The following is a 13,881-nucleotide window of genomic DNA, read 5'->3' as shown; positions in this document are numbered from 1 at the left end:
TTCCATATGTTCTACTCTTCTGTTGATATAGTAGCTAAAAGGAGCATCAGACACAAGGTTTTCACATTCACAGAGTCTCATTGTGAAAGCTATATCATTGTTCAATCATCAAGAAACATGGCTACTGGAACACAGCTCTACATTTTCAGGCAGTTCCTCCCAGCTTCTCCGCTTCATCTTGAACAACAAGGTGATATCTACTTAATGCATAAGAATAACCTCCAGGATAACCTCTCAGCTCTGTTTGGAATCTCTTAGCCATTGACACTTAGTCTCATTTCACTCTTCCCCCTTTGGTCGAGAAGGTTCTCTCAATCCCTTGATGTTAATTCTCAGCTCATTCTAGGGTTTTTCTCAGTCCCTTGATGCTGAGTCTCAGCTCATTCCAGGATCTCTGTCCCACGTTGCCAGGAAGGTCCACACCCCTGGGAGTCATGTCCCATGCAGAGAGGGGGAGGGTGGTGAGACTGCTCATCATGTTGGCTGGAGAGAGAGGCCACATCTGAGCAACAAAAGAGGCTCTCTTGGGGGTGACTCTTAGGCCTAAATTTTAAGTAGACTTGACCTATCCTTTGTGGGGTTAAGTTTCATATGAACAAACCCCAAGACTGGGGGCTCAGCCTATAGCTTTGGTTGTCCACACTGCTTGTGAGAATATCAAGAATTCAACTTGGGGAAGTTGAATTTCTCCCCACTCTCACCATTCCCCGAAGGGAGCTTGCAAATACTTTTCCAGTCACTGATCAAATCACTCTGGGATTCATCGGGGCATCACTCTGGACAAACCAACAAAATCTAATGTCCTACCTGAGATTCCAAGTACTTATGACATTCAATCAAACTATCTACATGAGTTATATTAGGAAATGCCCTAGTCAAAGTATAAATTTTGTAACAAAACATTTTTTGCTTTAGTCTCACACATAAGGTGACATTTTAAAGTATTATCATCTATTTTCAGCACCCTGCAATAATGACATTCCTTTGTTCTTCCTCATGCAAAAACATTTTTAAAATTTGTACATTGTACATTTCACTATTATTATAGACTCTAGGCATTCCTAGATTATACCATCTCGATCTTTACCATCTATCTTTCTTTCTGATTTCATTTATGTCCCCAGCCCTCCTCCCTCTATCATTCTCACATGCAGCTTCATTCAGTGTTTTAACATAATTGATTACAGTTAGGTAGTATTGTGCTGTCCATTTCTGAGTTTTTATATTCAGTCCTGTTGCACAATCTGTATCCCTTCAGCTCCAATTACCCAATATCTCACCCTATTTCTGTCTCCTGATGGTCTCTGTTACGAAGGAAATATTCCAAGTTTATTCACTAATGTCAGTTCATATCAGTGAGACCATACAGTATTTGTCCTTTTGTTTCTGGCTAATCACACTCAGCATAATGTCCTTAAGGTCCATTCATGTTGTTACATACTTCATAACTTTATTCTGTCTTACAGCTGCATAATATTCCATCTTATGTAAATGTCACAGTTTGTTTAGCCAACTGTCTGTTGATGGACATTTTGGCTGTTTCCATCTCTTGGTAATTGTTAATAATGCTGCTATAAACATTGGTGTGTAAATGTCCATTTGTGTCCTTGGCCTCGTGTCCTTAGAGTAGAGACAGCATATAGATGGGTCCTGTTTTTTAATCCATTCTGCCAGACTATGTCTTTTGATTGGAGAGTTTAATCCATTAACATTCAGTGTTATTACTGCATGGGTAGTACTTTCTTCTACTATTTTGCCTTCTGGATTTTGTATGTCATATCTAATTTTCCTTCTTTTTACCTTTACTCATAGTCTTCCTTTCTACACTCTTCTCCACACCTCTCTCTTCTGTCTTTGTATCTGTCTCTAGTGTTCCCTTTAGTATTTCTTGCAGAGCTGGTCTCTTGGTCACAAATTCTCTCAGTGATTTTTTGTCTGAAAATGTTTTAATTTCTCCCTCATTTTGAAGGACAATTTTGCTGGATATAGAATTCTTGGTTGGCAGTTTTTCTCTTTTAATAATTTAAATATATTATCCCACTGTCTTCTCGCCTCCATGGTTTCTGCTGAGAGATCTGTGCATAGTCTTATTGGGCTTCCCTTGTATGTGATGGATTGCTTTTCTCTTGCTGCTTTCAAGATCCTCTCTTTCTCTTTGACTTCTGACATTCTGATTATTAAATGTCTTGGAGTATGTCTGTTTGGATCTATTCTCTTTGGGGTATGCTGCACTTCTTGGATCTGTAATTTTAAGTCTTTCATAAGAGTTGGGAAATTTTCAGTGATAATTTCCTCCATTAGTTTTTCTCCTCCTTTTCCCTTCTCTTCTCCTTCTGGGACACCCGAAACATGTATATTTGTGTGCTTCATATTGTCTTTCAATTCCCTGAGTCCCTGCTCATATTTTTCCATTTTTCTCCCTACAGTTTCTGTATCTTGTCAGATTTCAGATGTTCTGTCCTCCAGTTTTGAAATCCTATGTTCTGTCCCTCGAAATCTACCATTGTAGGTTTCCATTGTTTTTTTCATCTCTTCTACTGTGTCTTTCATTCCCATAAGTTCTGTGATTTGTTTTTTCAGACTTGCGGTTTTTTCTTTTTGTTCTTTCCTTGCCTTCTTTATATCCTCCCTCAATTCATTGATTTGGTTTTTGATGAGGTTTTCCATGTCTGTTCGTACATTCTGAATTAATTGTTTCAGCTCCTGTATGTCATTTGAATTGTTGGTTTGTTTCTCTGACTGGGCCATATCTTCAATTTTCCTAGTGTGATTTGTTATTTTTTGCTGGCATCTAGGCATTTAATTACCTTAATTAGTTTATTCTGGAGATTGTTTTCCCTTCTTTTATGTAGGGTTTTCTTGCGAGATGAATTTGTTTTCTATCTGTTCTTTGACATTCCGTTCAGCTTTATCTGGATCTTTAGCTTAAGTTTTGTTTAACAGAGGAGAATTTTTCAGTTCTTGTTTCTTGCCCTGCTTGTGTGGTGCCTTCCCTGCCCGCCCACACTTAGGAGGGTCTACTTAGATATTATAGACCCCAGCCAGATTTTCCCAGACCAACCAGGCCTCCTATCAGGAGGAAAGAGTCACCTGCATCGGTTTTCCCTGAGGGTGAGACCCAGCAGGTTGAAAGACTTTCCTGTGAAGTCTCTGGACTCTGTTTTTCTTATCCTGCCCTGTGTGTGGTGCTTGTCTGACTGCAGGTCCCACCAGCATAAGGTGATGCGGTACCTTTAACTTTGGCAGACCCTCCCTGCTGGGGGCGTGGTGGAGACAGAGGAGAGGTTGTAGGCTGGTTTTAATGGCTTCAAATTACCAAGCCCTGGTGTCTGAATTCCTTGATGGAGGGATTCCACCTGAGTTGGGCTTCACCCCTCCCCTGGGGAAGGCACAGGCTCCAGACAAGCCCCCAAAAGAGCTCACTTCTGCCTATGCCTGAGGCAGTTGCAGCCTGAAAAGTCCTGCCACTGTATCCAGAGGCAGTCAAGCCTTTGTAGATACACAGCCACAAAACCTCTGTTTCCTTCTCTTTTTTTCCCCCTTTTTCTGTCAGTCCTGCCCCCTTGGCACTGGGGCAAAAATGAGCAACCTCCGCTTTGATCAGGTTCACCTAAGCTGGGGGCCTATTTTTAGTAGTCAGAATTTGTTAATTAGTTCCACAATTGGTGTTTGATTGTGCCCAGCCCCTGCTGCTGGTAAAGTCCTTTCTTTCCCCTCTGGGAAGCAGCCTGTGGGGGAGGGGCGCTGGCCACCGCAGCTTTGGGAACTCACAGTTTTGGAGGGTGCTCGCAGCCAGTCCAGCTGTTCCAGACTGGGGTACGCTGTGTGTCTGGTCACTGACGTGGCCCCAGGAGCTGTTCTGTACTGTTTCTTGTTATTTAGTAGTTGTTCTGGAGGACGAACTAAAACGCGCACGTTGTTAAGCTGCCATCTTGAGCTGGAAGTCTGATATGAACTATTCATCAAAATATATTTATAGATTGAATGGTATTCTCTTATCTGCATGCACCATTATCAATTTAACTATTTCTGCTTCTGCTGGCCTTCCCAGAAGTTTTCAACTTCTTATTGATATAAATAACATATATCCTTGTACATAAATATTTATGCTGCATTCTTGATCTCCTTTGGGTAAATTTGTAGAATTGGAATCACTGTGTTAAAGATTTGCATATTTTAAGACTCTTGGTCTATAATCACCAAATTGCCTCTAGAAAGATTATACCAATTTATATACTCACCAGCAATAAATGAGAATGCTTTGCCCACCTGGGTATCATGTTAAGTCTTTTCTAATAGATAGGTCTTTAAAAATAAAGGCTCTTTAAACATTTCTTTGATCCTTTGTGATATGTAAATTTTTAAATCTATTTATTGGTCATTTCTGTTTCTTCTTTTATTAGTTATTTAGTAATGTTCTTTGCTAATTTTTCTGTTGCTGTGTTTGTACTTGACTTGTTGATTTGTAAGAGCACTTTATATATTAAGATAATTGCTGCTTGTCTCTTATAGATCTTTCCTAAACTTGACATTTGCATTTGTATTTTTTTAAAAAGCCTCAAATAATTATTATTTTTTAATTAATTTTTTGTATATTTTTAAATATAACAAATGCAAACATTCTTAACTTTTGATCATTCTGTTCTACATATATAATCAGTAATTCACAATATCATCACATAGCTGCATATTCATCATCATGATCATTTCTTAGAACATTTGCATCAATTCAGAAAAAGAAATAAAAGACAGAAAAAAAATCATACATACCATACTTGCATTGATCACTAGCATTTCAGTTTAAATTTATTTTAACATTTTTCCCCCTATTATTTATTTTCATTCCATATGTTTTACACGTCTGTTGATAAGGTAGATAAAAGGAGCATCACACACAAGGTTTTCACAATCACACAGTCACACTGTGAAAGCTATATCATTATACAATCATCTTCAAGAAACATGGCTACTGGAACACAGCTCTACATTTTCAGGCAGTTCCCTCCAGCCTCTCCATTACAACTTGACTAACAAGGTGATATTTATTTAATGCATAAGAATAACCTCCAGGATAACCTCTCGACTCTGTTTGGAATCTCTCAGCCACTGACATTTTATTTTGTCTCATTTCGCTCTTCCCCCTTTTGGTTGAGAAGATTCTCTCAGTCCCTTGATGCTGAGTTCCAGCTCATTCTAGGATTTCTGTCCCGCATGGCCAGGAAGGTCCACACTCCTGGGAGTCATGTCCCACATAGAGAGGGGGAGAGCAGTGAGTTTGCTTGCTGTGTTGGCCGAGAGAGAGAGAGGCCACATCTGAGCAACAGAAGAGGTTGTCTTGAGAGTGACTCTTAGGCCTAATTTTAAGTAGGCTTAGCCTATCCTTTGCAGGATTAAGTTTTATATGAACAAACCCCAAGATTGGCGGCTCGGCCTGTTGCTTTGGCTGTCCCCACTGCCTGCAAGAGTACCAAGAATTCTCCACTTGGGGAAGTTGAATTTTCCCCCTTTTTCACCATTCCCCCTAGAGGACTCTGCAAATACTTTCCTATTCACTGTTCAAATCGCTCTTTGTCTGGCTTTGGTATGAGGGTGATGTTGGCTTCACAGAATGAGTTAGGTAGCTTTCTATCCTCTTCAGTTTTTTTTAAGAGTTTGAGCAGGATTGGTACTAATTCTTTCTGGAATGTTTGGTAGAATTCACATGTGAAGCCATCTGATCCTGGACTTTTCTTTTGTGGAGCTTCTTAATGACTGATTCAGTTTCTTTGCTTGTGATTGATTTGTTGAGGTTGTCTGTTTCTTCTCTAGTCAATGTTGGTTGTTCATACCTTTCTAGGAAGTTGTCCATTTCATCTACATTGTCTAGTTTATTAGCATAAAGTTGTTCATGCTATCTTCTCATTACTTCCTTTATTTCTGTGGGGTCATTTCTGATTTTATTTATTTCCATCCTCTCCTTCTTTTTGTCAACCTCACTAAGGGTCCCTCAATCTTACTGATTTTCTCATAGAACCATGTATCAGGGTTCTCTAGAGAAACAGAATCAACAGAGAACACATGCAAATATAAAATGTATAAAAGTGTCTCACGTGACCATGGGAATGTAGAGTCAAAAATCCGCAGGGCAGGCTGTGAAGCCGACGACTCCAATGGAAGGTCTGGACAAACTCCACAGGAGAGGCTCATCAGCCGAAGCAGGAATACAGCCTGTCTCTTCTGAATCCTCCTTAAAAGGCTTCCCGTGATTAGATTTAGCATCACTCATTGCAGAAGACACTCCCCTTTGGCTGATTACAAATGGATTCAGCTGTGGATGCAGCTGATGTGATCATGGTCTAATTCTATGAAATGTCCTCATTGCAACAGACAGACTAGCACTTGCCCAACCAGACAAACAGGTACCACAACTTGGCCAAGTTGACACATGAACCTGACCATGACAAAACAACTTCTCGTTTTGTTGATTTTCTAGATTGTTTTCATGTTCTAAATTTAATTTATTTCTGCTCTAATCTTCATTATTTCTTTCCTTTTGCTTGCTTTGGGGTTAATTTGCCATTCTTTCTCTAGTTCTTCCAAGTGGACAGTTGATTCCTTGATTTTTGCCCTTTCTTCATTTTTGATAAAGACATTTAGGGCAGTAAACTTTCCTCTTAGCTCTCCTTTTGCTGCATCCCATAAATTTTGATATGTTATATTTTCATTTTCATTTGCCTCGAGATATTTACTGATTTCTCTTGTAATTTCTTCCTTGACCCACTGGTTGTTTAAGAGTGTGCTGTTGAGCCTCCATATGTTTGTGAATTTTCTGGCACTCTGCCTACGATTGATTTCCAGCTTCATTCCTTTATGATCTGAGGAACTGTTTTGCATAATTTCAATCTTTTTAAATTTATTGTGGGGTGTAATGTTCTATATGTGTCTGTTAAGTCTAGCTCATTTATTGTATTATTCAAATTATCTGTTTCTTTATTTATCCTCTGTCTAGATGTTCTGTCTATTGATTAGAGTGGGGAATTGAAGTCTCCAACTATTATGGTAGATGTATCTATTTTTCTTTTCAGTGTTTTCAGTGTTTGCCTCATGTATTTTGGAGCACTCTGGCTTGGTGCATATACATTTATGATATGTCTTCTTGTTGAGTTGTTCCTTTTATTAATCCATTATGTCCTTCTTTGTCTCTTTTAACTGTTTTACATTTGAAGTCTAATTAGTAGGTATTAGTATAGCTAATCCTGTTCTTTTCTGATTGTTATTTACGTGAAATATCTTTTCCCAACCTTTCACTTTCAATCTATGTTTATCCTTGGGTCTAAGATGTGTTTCCTATAGACAGCATATAGATGGGTCCTGTTTTTTAATCCATTCTGCCCATCTATGTCTTTTGATTGGGGAATTCAGTTCATTAACATTTAGTGTTATTATTATATGGGCAGTACTTTCTTCTACCATTTTGCCTTTTGGATTTTAGATGTTCTATCTAATTTTCCTTCTTTTTACCTTTACGGATAGTCTTCATTTCTATACTCTTCTCCACACCTCTCTCTTCTGTCTTTTCTTATCTGTCTATAATACTCCATTTAGTATTTCTTGCAGAGCCAGTCTCTTGGTCACAGATTCTGTCAGTGAATTTTTGTCTGCAAATGTTTTAATTTCCCCCTCATTTTTGAAGGACAGTTTTGCTGGATACAGAATTCTTGGTTGGCAATTTTTCTCTTTTAGTATCTTAAATATATCATCCCACTGTCTTCTCACCTCCATGGTTTCTGCTGAGAAATCTACTCATAGTGTTATTGGGCTTTCCTTGTATGTTGTTCTAGTTTGCTAGGTGCCAGAATGCAACACACCAAAGACGGATTGGCTTTTAATAAAAGGGGATTCATTTTGTTAGTTCTTCAGAGGAAAGGCAGCTAACTTTCAGCTGAGGTACTTTTTTTATGTGGGAAGGCACAGAGTGATCTCTGTTGGCCTTCTCTCCACATCTCTGGATTCCAGCAACTTTCCCCATGGTGATTTCTTTCTGCATCTCCAAAGGCCTGGGCTGAGCTGCGAGTGCCAAGATGAGGTATGCTGAGCTGCTTGGGCTGTGCTACATTGAACTGTCTCATTTAAGCACCAACCAATTAAATCAAACATCATTCATTACAGCAGGCACGCCTCTTAGCCGACTGTAGATGAGGCAAACAGATGAGGTTCATATATCATTGGCTCATGTCCACAGCAACAGAACTATGTACTTCAAGGTGACAAGGCCAAGGTGACAACTGAATCTAACTACCACATATGTGATGGATTGTTTTTCTCTTGCTGCTTTCAACATTCTCTCTTTCTCTTTGACATCCAATATTCTGATTAGTAAGTGTCTTGGAGTACATCTATTTGGATCTATTCTGTTTGGGGTATGCTGCACTTCTTGGATCTGTAATTTTAAGTCTTTCATAAGAGTTGGGAAATTGTCAGTGATAATTTCCTCCATTAGTTTTTCTCCTCCTTTTCCCTTCTCTTCTTCTGGGACACCCACAACACGTATATTCGTGCGTTTCACATTGTCTTTCAATTTCCTGAGTCCCTGCTCATATTTTTCCATTCTTTTCCCTACATTTTCTTTTGCTTGCAGGATTTCAGATGTCCTGTGTTCCAGCTCACTAATCCTATCTTCTTTTCCTCTTGAAATCTGACATTGTAGATTTCCATTGTTTTTTCATCTCTTCTACTGTGCCTTTCATTCCCATAAGTTCTGTGATTTGTTTTTTCAGACTTTTGATTTCTTCTTTTTGTTCATTCCTTGCCTTCTTTATATCCTCCCTCAATTCACTGATTTGTTTCTAATGAGGTTTTCCATGTCTGTTTGAACATTCTGAATTCATTGTTTCAACTCCTGTATCTCATTTGAATTGTTGGTTTGTTCCTTTGACTGGGCCATATCTTCAATTTTCCTAGTATGATTCATTATTTTTTGCTGGCGTATAGACATTTAATTACCTTAATTAGTTTATTCTGGAGATTGCTTTCACTTTTTTTCCCCCTAGGATTTTCTTGCTGGATGACTTTGTTGTCTATCTGTTCTTTGACATTCAGTTCAGCTTATTCTAGTCCTGTAGCTTAGGTTTTGTTTAATCAGAATTTTTCAGTTCTTGGTTTTTTGTTTCTTGCCCTGCCTGTATGGTGCCTTTCCCCCACCCCTTAGGAGGGTCTACTTAGGTATTACAGACCCCAGTCAGATTTTCCCAGACCAAACTGGTCTCCTCTCAGGAGGAAAGAGTCATCTGCATCAGTTTTCCCTGAGGGTGAGACCCAGCAGGTTAAAAGACTTTGCTGTGAAGTCTCTGGGTTCTGTTTTTCTTATCCTGCCCAGTATGTGGTGCTTTTCTGCCTGCAGGTCCCACTAGCGTAAGGTGATGCGGTATCTTTAACTCCAGCAGACTCTCCCTGCTAGGGGCATGGTGGAGACATAGGAGAGGTTGTAGGCTGGCTTTAATCACTCCCCTTTTCCAGACCCTGGGCTCTGAATTCCTTGAGGGAGGGAATCCACCTGAGCTGGGCCCCACCCCTCTCCTGGGGAAGGTACAGGCTCCAGACAAGCTCTCAAACAAGCTCAATTCTGCCTATGCCTGGGGCAGTGGAGCCTGAGAAATCTTGCAGCTGTATCCAAAGTGTAATCAATTCATAGAAACACAGCCACAAAAGAGAAAAAGAAAAATCTTTTTCAGAGTAGAACCCTGTTCCTCAGGTTTGCCAATCAGCTTAAATTGGTATGTTGATTTATGTATCTCCAGGTCCTGTGTGCCACCCTCCTTTCTTGCAGGGCCCAGACCTTTTCAGATCCAGAAAACCTGTTTATTTTTTTCTTTTTTCTCTTTCCATCAACCCTGCCCCCTCTGCACCGGGGCAAAAACCAGCGACCTCCGCTTTTACTCGAGGTTCAGCTGAGCTGGGGGCCTATTTTTAGCAGTCAGAATTTGTAAATTAATGCCACAATTGGCATTTGGTTGCGCTCAGCCCCTGCTGCTGGTAAAGTCCCTTTCCTTTCCCCTCTGGGAACAACCTGTGGGGGAGGGGCTTTCTTTCCTTCCTTCCTTCTTTCTTTCTTTTCTCTCTCTCTGTATGGCAGGGTAATATTTCACTATTTTTCTGTATCACGTTATTCAAGCAGCATTTGTTGAATTTTTGTTTGTTTGTTTTTTGCTTCTTTGTTTGTTTTTCGAGGTGTGCATGGGCCAGAAATCAAACCCGGGTCTCCCACATGGCAGGTGAGAATTCTACCACTGAACTACCCTTGCACCCTCTTTCTTTTTCTTGTACACCTGCTCTGGACAGGACTTGGGTGAGTGTGTCTGAGAAAGGTGATGGCAGCCTTATCCCCATGTCATTTCTGATTCCAGAGAGAGTACCCCTGTCATCTTACCAATCAAGCCCAGCGTGGGCTCTAGATGCTGGGTGTTGTGTTGAACCATATGAAATTCCAGTTTCAGAAATGGTCAAATATCAGGTGTTTCATACGGTTCAACCTTATAGTGACCCTTTTTCAATTCATAGAAGTTCTTTCCTTGAGTTTTTATCCAGAATGGGTCCTGAATTCTGTCTCCCGCTTGCTCTATCTACTGAGGTGACCATATTTGTGAATTATGTGAACAGACTGTCTAACAGCAAACTGGGCTTCCGTTCCAGAAGCTACACCATGGTTTTTAGGCGCACAGCCTGGACACTTTGCTGATACCTTTAGTTGGGACTTTTGCATCTGTGCCCAGCAGCGAACTGGGATGGCAAGTCCTCCCTTTTCTGATGTGCAGAAGAATTTGCCTAAGGCATGAAAGCTCTGCTCTGGTGGTTTAATGAAATGTATCTAGAAGACCCTCATGCCGTGGACCTCTGCATGTGTGTCTAGATTTTTAACTACGAATTCATTTTCTTTAAAGGATATGGGAGAATTCATGTTCTTCGTTTCGCTTTTTGCGTTGATTTTTCTAGAATTTCTTCATTTCCTTGTGATTCAAATGAGTTGTGGTTTTCGTAGTGTTCTCGTCTTTCCTCTCTGTGACACATCTGCAGTTGTGTCCTGGTCTCCACCATGTATTTATCTGCGCCTTCTTTTTTTTTTCTCTTGGATAATTTTGCCAGGAGTCAAGCCATAGTTGTTGTTTTTTTTCCAGACAGCCGACTTTGGTATTAGTGACCTTTTTTGTTCTGACCTTGTTTTCTATTTCATTGATTTCTGTTATCTTAATTACCCCTGCATTCCATTTCCTTTGGATCTATTTTCCTATTCTTATTCTTACTTCTTAAGTTGAGTATTTACCTAATTAATTTATAAACTTTCATTTTTTCTAAGATAATTATTTGAAACTACAGATTTCCTGTTTTTAAAATGTATTTTCTAATGGGTACAACTGGAACATAATCCAAATGCTTGGGCCATACATGGTCCTCTTGTAATGTGTTTTCTTGTTATTTAAAATTCCATGAATGCTTGTTGCACTCCCCCCACACCTGTGCCGCCAAGGACTAGGGCCTTGGCATTCCCGGCCTCCAGCTGTGGGCTTGGACCCCTCAGCTGCCTCCTCTCTACCAGTCCCTGAATTTTGTATCTATAATTCATTTGCTTTTTTTTTTTTTTTGCTTCTACTTTTTTCAAATCTAAGTGTTTGTCTAGACATCCTATCGTAGACTTGAGGTTGTATAAACAGGCGCCACACTGAGCATGACCCCTGGGATGTGGTTATGGTCTATCTGGAGCTGAGTCTAGCTGGCCCGTTTGCGCTGCTTCCTCACATCCCTCCCTGTGCAGCTGGCTTGTCCGTTCTTTTGTGGGCATTTGGATTTTTTCCAGTTGTTTTGTTTTGCGTTACATTTTATTTTTATTTTTTCTCTGAAGCTGTGAATATCCTTTTATATTCAAGAAGTGGACTCGCTGGATGTGTTAGTCAGGATTCTCTAGAGAAACAGAGGAGACAGGAGAAGTCTGGAAACATGAGATGTGTATGGTGTCTCACGCAATTATAGGAATGTAAGAGTCCAAAATCCATAGGTCAGGCTGTGAAGATGGTGGCTCCAAAGGAGGGTCTGGGCAAACACTACAGGAGAGGCTCTCTGGCTGCAGAAGCAGTGAGAGCTCTCTTCTTCCTTAAAAGCCTTCAACTGATTAAATTATATCATTGTAGGAGACACACTTCAGTTGATTGCTCATGTGATCAACCACAGATGCAGTCAACTAACTGATGATTTAATCATCCAGCCATAAAGTATCCGTGTAGCATAATCACTTGGCCAAGTTGACACCAGAACCTAACCATGACAGTCCACCCTTTGTCAACTTGGCAGCTATAGTCATCACCTTGAAACACGCTTAATTTCCAAATAAGACATAATAATGGACATATGTTTTACCTAACAATACTCAACTGTTCTGCATACAACTGGCAACACACTACATCTCTCCAGAATAGGGTGTAAGTCCTTAGGTAACATTCACTCTTAAACTTCATATCCAATGACTTAAATACTATAAACATGAACAATGCAACTTCTATCATATGATAAGAGGAAAATAAGATATTTGCTTACATACAAATGCAAACATACTCATGACAAAACAGGGAGGAAATATTTGTACAATCACAGTTCTTGTTTCTTTAATTGGTCATGTGGTCTAGTTCATATTTATCACTACCTTCTTCTACTACCCATTCCATCTTCCCTTTACCCTCAGTAAGCACTTCAGCTGGCTGTGGTTCTTTGCCAGGTGGGGTGACCCAGACCTTCATTCTTGAAGTTTTTGGGCCATTGGTATTCCTGTCTGGATTGGGTTGTTACAGTTTTCCGCAAACTTTAATCACAGGGCATGGTAGTACTAAGAGATGCCATAGGGGGTCTCCTGTATTCCAGGAAGACTCTTCTTTACCTCCATTGTGTAGTTGGGGCCCTATTTGCCCTTAATAGTCAGGAACAATCACCCCAGTTAGAACAGTAATCCCCTTTCATTCCTGTTGATTCAGTGGCATGAGAAGCCCATAGTGGCCAGGTGGCAGTCTTAATTTCCAGTTCAGTGGAATCATTGTTGTGTCTCCTGGAAGGAACACTCCTCCTTTTGGAACTAAGACCTGTAGATCAGCAAAGCTTAGGGTTTCAGGGACAGGAAGCAAAAATTTTCCTAGTATATCACTAGAGGTGATAGTAAGTGGTGCCACTCCCATTTCCACGCCTTGGTTCGTGGATCCATGTATCCTGGGTATTAAAGACAGCATCATAGAGTGGATGCTGATTCAGAACATACACAGCCTCCTGGAGAACGTTGCCCCAGCCCTGCATGGTATTGCCACCTAATTGGCACCACAATTGGGTCTTCAAAAGGCCATTCCAGGGTGGTGCAATGGTGGTTCAGTGGCAGAATTCTCACCTGCCATGCTGGAGATGCGAGTTCGATTCCCGGTGCCTGCCCATGCAAAAAAAAAAGGCTATTCCACTGTTCTATCAACCCAGCTGCCTCTGGATGATGGGGAACATGATAAGACCAGGTAATTCCATGAGCATGTGCTCATTACATACTTTATTTGCTGTGAAGTGGTTTCCTTGATCCAAAAGCAATGCTATGTAGAATACCATGAAGGTGGATATGACATTCTGTAAGTCCACAGATGGTAATTTTTGTTAGAAGCATTGTGTGCAGGGAAGGCAAACCCATATCCAGAGTATGTATCAAATTCCAATTAGAACAAATTGTCACCCCTTCCTTGATGGAAGTAGTCCAGTGTAATCAACCTGCCATCAGGTAATAGGCTAATCACCTAGGGGAATGGTGCCATATAAGGAACTGACTATAGGTCTCTGCTGCTGGCAGATTGGGCACTCAGCAGTGGCCATAGCCAGGTCGGCCTTGGTGAGTAG

General features: G+C 40.4%; 1 protein-coding gene across 8 annotated transcripts in view; it reads left to right on the top strand.

Annotated features, from left to right (window-relative positions):
- Positions 1–13,881, top strand: part of CCDC57 (coiled-coil domain containing 57) — a 185,889-nt gene that overhangs the window by 140,632 nt on the left and 31,376 nt on the right. The gene's annotated exons all lie outside the window — the stretch shown is intronic.

This window comes from Tamandua tetradactyla, chromosome 6 (genome assembly GCF_023851605.1).
Source record: "Tamandua tetradactyla isolate mTamTet1 chromosome 6, mTamTet1.pri, whole genome shotgun sequence".
Taxonomy (NCBI): Eukaryota; Metazoa; Chordata; class Mammalia; order Pilosa; family Myrmecophagidae; genus Tamandua; species Tamandua tetradactyla.
Note: the sequence above shows the minus strand (reverse complement) of the source record. Positions and strands in the feature narration are given on the sequence as shown.